At 35.3% G+C, this 6,757-nt stretch overlaps 1 pseudogene; it reads right to left on the reverse strand.

Moving 5' to 3' along the window:
* Nucleotides 1-267: 267 nt before the first annotated feature.
* LOC110297046 lies at nucleotides 268-1,178 on the reverse strand (annotated as a pseudogene).
* Nucleotides 1,179-6,757: the final 5,579 nt, after the last annotated feature.

Genomic DNA, 6,757 nt, shown 5'->3' on the forward strand with positions numbered 1-6,757 from the left:
CTTTCAGTGCCAGCCCTGACTTTTCTCAGTGATGGAGTGTGACCTGGGAATTGTAAACTGAAATAAACACTTAAGAAAAAAAGAAAAATCTGCATTTTAGGGAAAGAATTATTGGTGCTGCACCAGCATGACATGTTACAACACTCTGTACTTCCAGATACGGGGGATCCCATGACCTCATCTGACATTTGTGAATACCAGGAATGCACACATGCATACATGCCAGGCCAAAACTAATACATATGAATAAAATAAACAAATTCTTTTCTAAATAAGAGAAAAATTACACTTTTTAAAAAAACTGGTGGCATATATTTTGCATAATGCTTATTCGGTTATCAGAACTGATTTGTATCAAAGGAGTGATTGTGGGATAGGTATTTATCACAAAATTCGGAACAGTCAGGATGACTGGGTCATACATCCATAACAGGACTGAGGAGGATGAGATGATGAAGTCCACCCAGTACATGACCACATAGGAAAACACCAGCAGCAAGATGGTCTGGGTGGCCCTTTTCTCAGGGGAGGCTCTCAATTGGCTTTTGCTATGAAGATGCTTGCATTGCCTCTGATGTCTGAACAAGATAATCAACATGTATGTACTTGTGCTCAGCATGACTCCTACAAGAAACACATCTCTTAAGGTTGTCACAGTGAAAATCAATCCCCTGATGATGTAGTTCATGGGGAGGAGTGACCAGTATTTAGTGACCTTCAACTGGTTGGTCTCACTCATGTTGGTATAAGCATCAGTATAGAAGATCTTGTTAATGCTGAATGACAAATTGAAAGATCAAAAATAGAAGAAAGAATAGATCATGTATTTTTTTTGTTTATGTTTAAATTTTGCCAACAAAGAGGTATTGGGACTGATCGTCACAGCCTGGAACACACTCAGGAGGCAGGTGATGCAGATAGAGATGCCTCTCATCACCCTATTTAAGTAAGAAGTTGCCTTACATATGATGCCATTCTCAATCAAACATGTCTGTAGTAAAAATATCCCATCCAGTAATTACCATAATTATGTGAACGAAGGTCAATTGACAGGAGATCAAGAACATGGGCTTAAATCTGTGACATAGGATTATGATAGTGTAGAAAAAAAGAAGAAATATATTGGCTAGGGTCCCAAGTCCAGCTTGGACATAAGAGACATTGCTTAATAAAAGCATAATCGGAAAGTGTATTCATCATAAGAACATAGAGGAGGCATATTCCACATATCTGAAGAAAATATTAGATACATCAAAGATGATACTCTGGCTGGTATATCTACACAGTTATTCTTTTTAGCTACTTATTCTTTTTTTAATTGGATATTTTATTTCCTTACATTTCAAATGTTATCCCCTTTCCCTGTTTCCCCTCAAGAAACTCCATATCTCATATCCTCCCTCTCATTGCTTCTATGAGGATGCTCTTCAATACACCCGCCCATCCCACCTCCCAGCCCTGGCATTCCCCTACATTGAGGCATCATATGTATATATATTCTTACATATATATATATATATATATATATATATATATATATATACATATATATATATGTAATATATAGCTACATATTCTTGATTACCCTGTCCTGTCTCTAACTTTTGATGTTCCATACTGGACATCATTTTCTACATTTCTATATATCTCTCTATGTATCTTCTCTCTGAATAGAAAGGTATAGAAAAATTCATGCATTCCCAGTCACATCTATATAGAATGCACATTCTGTGTGCCAGTATTACACCTGAGCCTCATTCCTTAGAAAACCAGTCCTATTGATCACCTCATTTTGTAGTTAACACCTAAAAATATAGTGATGAGCACACAACATAAACTATATTTGTACAAACGAACAAAAACTATGCTGAGCTGGGAAAAAATCACAAAAGAAATAAAAAAATCACATCAGTCTCATATTCCATAACTTTGCTATGTCCCATTTTGCAACTCTCCATGTCATTATTAATACTTCTAAAGGAATCACAGAGATAATTCATAATAATCCCACTGTTTTGCTCAGCAAAATATCTTTCTTGATTCATCTGTTTTTATGTTCCTTTTTCCAAGAGATCTTACATCTCTCGGATCTAGAATTAAAGACAAAGATACAGTTGGAGACCATTAGTGTACCTCCACACCTATTAAATGTTTAAACATTAGCTGTGTTTATAAATGGAGTTAAATGAACTCAGTTTAGTTCTCATCCCATTTAAACCTTTTAAACTCTACTTCAGGTCTAAAGAACTAACTGCCAGCTCAACACAAACACTAGATTTCTTTTCTTTTAAGGGGGAAGGAGAGGTAGATCATTAACTGTATGATTCCTGATGGCTTTTTAGCCATTACTATTGTTATGTTACCTATCACTGCCTTCTGCATTTGTCTCCCACGTACTTTTGTAAGGATCCCCCATCTACTTTCCCATTCCCCCACCAGAGCATGTTCTGCTTTGTTGTTACCTTGCTCCCACCATCTCCTGTATTTATGTCTCCTTCCTTCCCTAAGGAGGCCTCTTTTACATTTCTCTTCTCAGACCCCTGTATCCTACAATTTGCCCTTTACCCTCTTCCCACATATCCCTCTCTTGTCCTCCCTCAAGTACCCCTTTTCTCCCATTTCCATGATCAGAAGACTTGCTTCTATTGCTTGTCCACTCTCCACACCTATCCTGACAAGGGTTCTGTTTTATTTGAGAGAACATGTGATGCTAAACAAAAACAATTTTCAAAGCATTATGATAAACATGAACTCACCAAAGATTACCAGATAGTGACTCTGTTATTCTTTTAAAATCTATTCCTTCTCATGAAAACAATGTTTCCAGTGTTATTTTACAATATCAGCACCCACACACTTTTTTACAATTTATCTCAGCAGTCTTACATTTGGTGCCTATGTTAGGTATTTCGCCTGTTTACCAGTGTCATTATTTTATCAAATTAATTCAGTATATTAAAATCAACTTGTGATAGAGAAATAGAAAACTACTACACTCAGATTCTTGTGTAAGAAAGAGTGCATACAATTATATGTTCAAGCAGGGCAGTGGTGGCCAATGCCTTTAATCCCAGCACTTGGGAGGCAGAGGCAAGCGGATCTATGAGTTTGAGGCCAGCCTGGTCTACAGAGTGAGCTATACAGAGAAAACCTGTCTCGAAAAACAAAACAAAACAAAACAAAACAAAACAAAACAAAACAAAACAAATCAAATCAAAACAAACAATTATACGTTCAAGTTCACTATTATATTCCACATATACAACATAATGGATGCATGCATGTGTGGAAATATTGCAGACGTTAGTGATGAGATCTCTCTAAAATCTCATCAGGAGTATACAGCCATATGTCATATATTTTGTATTTACAGGATTGATACTTAATCTAGTTAAGGAATTGATTAATTTTAATTGCCAGAGCCAAACATCTGATTCTTCACTGGCATAAACTTATTGTAACTGCACATTGATGTTCAGTTTTTAAAAGCTCTAGGACAGGAGCTGAAGAGATAGCTCAGTTTTAAGAGTACTTTTTGCTCTTGTGGAGAGGCTGGATTTGATTATCCCAGCAATGACCTGGTGGCCCATATCTATCTAGAAATTTATTTCCAGGGCATCCATTGTCTTCTGATCCAAGCACGCACAGACATACATGTAAGAAAAACACACACACACACACACACACACACACACACACATATATATATATATAAAACAAAATCTCCAGGATAATATTTAATTCAAGTCTTGGCATCCAAACCGTAAGAACTCTAGTCCAATTCCAACTTTAAAGTTGCAAATGGTCAAAAATATATGTATAATATTTGTTATTAATTATTCATCTATAATTTATAAGTATGTGGCATTGTTATAAGCCAAATAAGGTTGGTAATGTAATAAGATAAAAGAGAGTAATCTGAAATTATTTTTTCTTATCCAAATGTTATGCACTTCCACCTTTCTACTTTATATCCACCACTTTACAAAAGTTTATCACATATAGGAAATGATGCGTCTTCTAATTCATCAAGTGGCATCTTACTCGATGGCTCACTGCACCAGTAAAACACCATGGCTACAAACTTAGCTGTTAACATATGCATGCACTAAGAAAAGTCATATCTAAGTAGTCTGCACATTCTAGGAACACTCTTAACTGAGACCTACAGGTCCTCAAGCTCAGACTATTCTTTGCTCTTTTATTCTCTGCTGATGCAGGCTTGACCGTGCAATATAGCCCAGAATGTTTTCAAATTTATGTTCCTTTTATTTCTTCTTCCTGAGTGTTGAAGCTACTTGTATTCACACAAATCTGAGTTGTTTACTTTAAATTTTAAGTATTTAGCAGACAATTTTATTTGATGACACTGAAAGTTCTGTAACTGAAGAATCACAAGATTTATACGATATAATGCTAACCAGAAAGTCATAGAATAAAAGAAAGATCACAGATAGTGTCTGCAAAGTAATACAGTGTTAAGAAGAGTTGAGCCCATTGTGATACATTGGACACTCACTAACCTTACAGTCTGTAGTAGTGTGCAGGTCTGGACTGCTCAGGCCAATGTGAAAACACTGTAGCAGTTTCAGAGCAGTATAGTTGTCACTGTTTCTGGCTTTCCCATTAGTGTGCATTGAAAAATTTAATTGTAAGTAACAAAACCCAAAGTGTGTCCATCAACATTGGTAGTAGTGGAGAAGCCATCATCATTGAATTGACACAGAACAAAATCATCTGAAAGCATCTGTCTGAAGAGACCTGAAACAAAAGACACCAAGAGCTATTCTCTCCGTAGCACTGCATTCTTCCAAGAAAAACCATTTCACCCCTTCATTATATCAGTATTTGAGTTTAGAACAGTTTTGTTTGATCAATTTCTGGTGATCTTCGCCTTCTGCTTTCTGGGTATTTAATAAGTCAAGGAATATAAAAATATACTACATCAAAGGTTTCATTACCATTTTAAGATTTACCATATTTAGTGAGTAATAACCAAAAAGCTGTGTGACTGCTCAGAGAGAACATGAAGTGAGTATGTGACAAGATAGATGGTGTTGGTTGATGTGATGTCCACTGTGAGCAGCAGGAATAATTCTCCAGGATGAAGACCTTACCACCAAAGCTAGTTCCACGGAATCCACCACTTTACAAAAATATAGACAGCATGAAAAATCCTGAACACTTATTAATTTGGTGTTAATTCATTGCTATTACCTGATCCTCATAAATAACTTAAATGCATGAACTATTTTGGAAATTGAGTTTAGTGCAAGTCTACCTGAAAGCACACGAAGCTGAATAGAATATTACAGTCTCACATTTACAAGCCAGATCCACTGAGATGAAGCAGTAGCAAAAGAAGTGCTGCTGCAGACACTTTGGGAAGCAATCAAACACAGACCTTCATCGCAAGTTGCATAATGTAAGTTTGGGAAAAATATGAAAAAGTTCACTCGATAGTGTGGTGTATGTGTGTGTGTGTGCATGTGTGTGTATGTGTTGGTGTGTGTTGGTGTGGGTATGTGTGTGTATGTCTGTGTGTTTGTGTGATATTATTGGACTACTGGGCATAAGATAGAGGAATGGCATACTGTATGCCAGCACTGCTACCATGAATAACTATTAATCACTTGAGTGAAAAACTGAGTTACATAAAATATTTTTGTTAAATAAAATGATCATTAAGGAAAATAGAGAGTGTGCCGTCTATTTTCCAGTTGATTTCATCAGATCTTGGGCCCTTCCTAGTTTACTAGGGCAGACTTTTTAAGTGTAAATTCTTCAAACAAACTGAAAATTCTGTAATGCTTATTAGCATAAACTCGTATTTATATCAGTTGTTTTTTGTGGTGTTGATACTCTTTGGCCAGTGAATTAATGAAAGCTATTGGCATTATTTTGTTCCATTTATTGACAATGATGTCATAGCTCTGTATGTTTACTGCTTTGATTTTGTTGTATTATTTTGCATGTGAGAGACAGGTTCTCACTTTCTAGGCAAAGTAATGACTCTCTTGCCTTAGCTTTGAAGGTGATTGGATCATAGGAGTGTGACACCACAACTGCCTTCATTTATTATTTTATTCTCATATATATTATATATTATACATTATATATTAGTAAGTGACTGCTCTAGCAAGATAAAAATGGACTTGAGATAATCACCAGCTAAACATGAATTTGATTGGTATTTTTGTGAATGTGTATTTTATCATGACATTGTACTTTCTAGCTATTAGAGGAAGTATTGCTGATTTTAAATTTAAATAATTTTATACTATTTGAGAATTGTAAATATTCTCATAGCTAATGGAAACCTTACTCTATTACATCAATATCAATAGTACAAAGTTTGATTTAGAACACTTGAAATATTAAAACTAAATTTATTTTAATTATGATAATCAGACTCTTTCTAAAATCTGCAATCTTACATTTATGTAAGAAGAACTTTTCAAGGTTTTAATAAATAAGTAAGATGAGATTTCCAGATACTTTGGAAATACCCAGAACAGATCTAAGAGAGGCTTTACTGTCTTTACTCACTGTCTGCTAGACCCCCACACTTTACACATCAATCCCTTTGCCTGACATAAAACAATATTAGGTAAAATCTATGTTATTTATAAATCGTTACACTGATACTTCTATGTCTATAAGAATCTGTTCTGTTTGCTTGCGTATGCTAGAGAATGGCTCAAAAGTAAAATTCTAAACAGAGAATTCTCTAAACATTTATTCCAGAATCCTGGTC

This window comes from Mus caroli, chromosome 6, assembly GCF_900094665.2.
Source record: "Mus caroli chromosome 6, CAROLI_EIJ_v1.1, whole genome shotgun sequence".
In the NCBI taxonomy this organism is placed as follows: domain Eukaryota; kingdom Metazoa; phylum Chordata; class Mammalia; order Rodentia; family Muridae; genus Mus; species Mus caroli.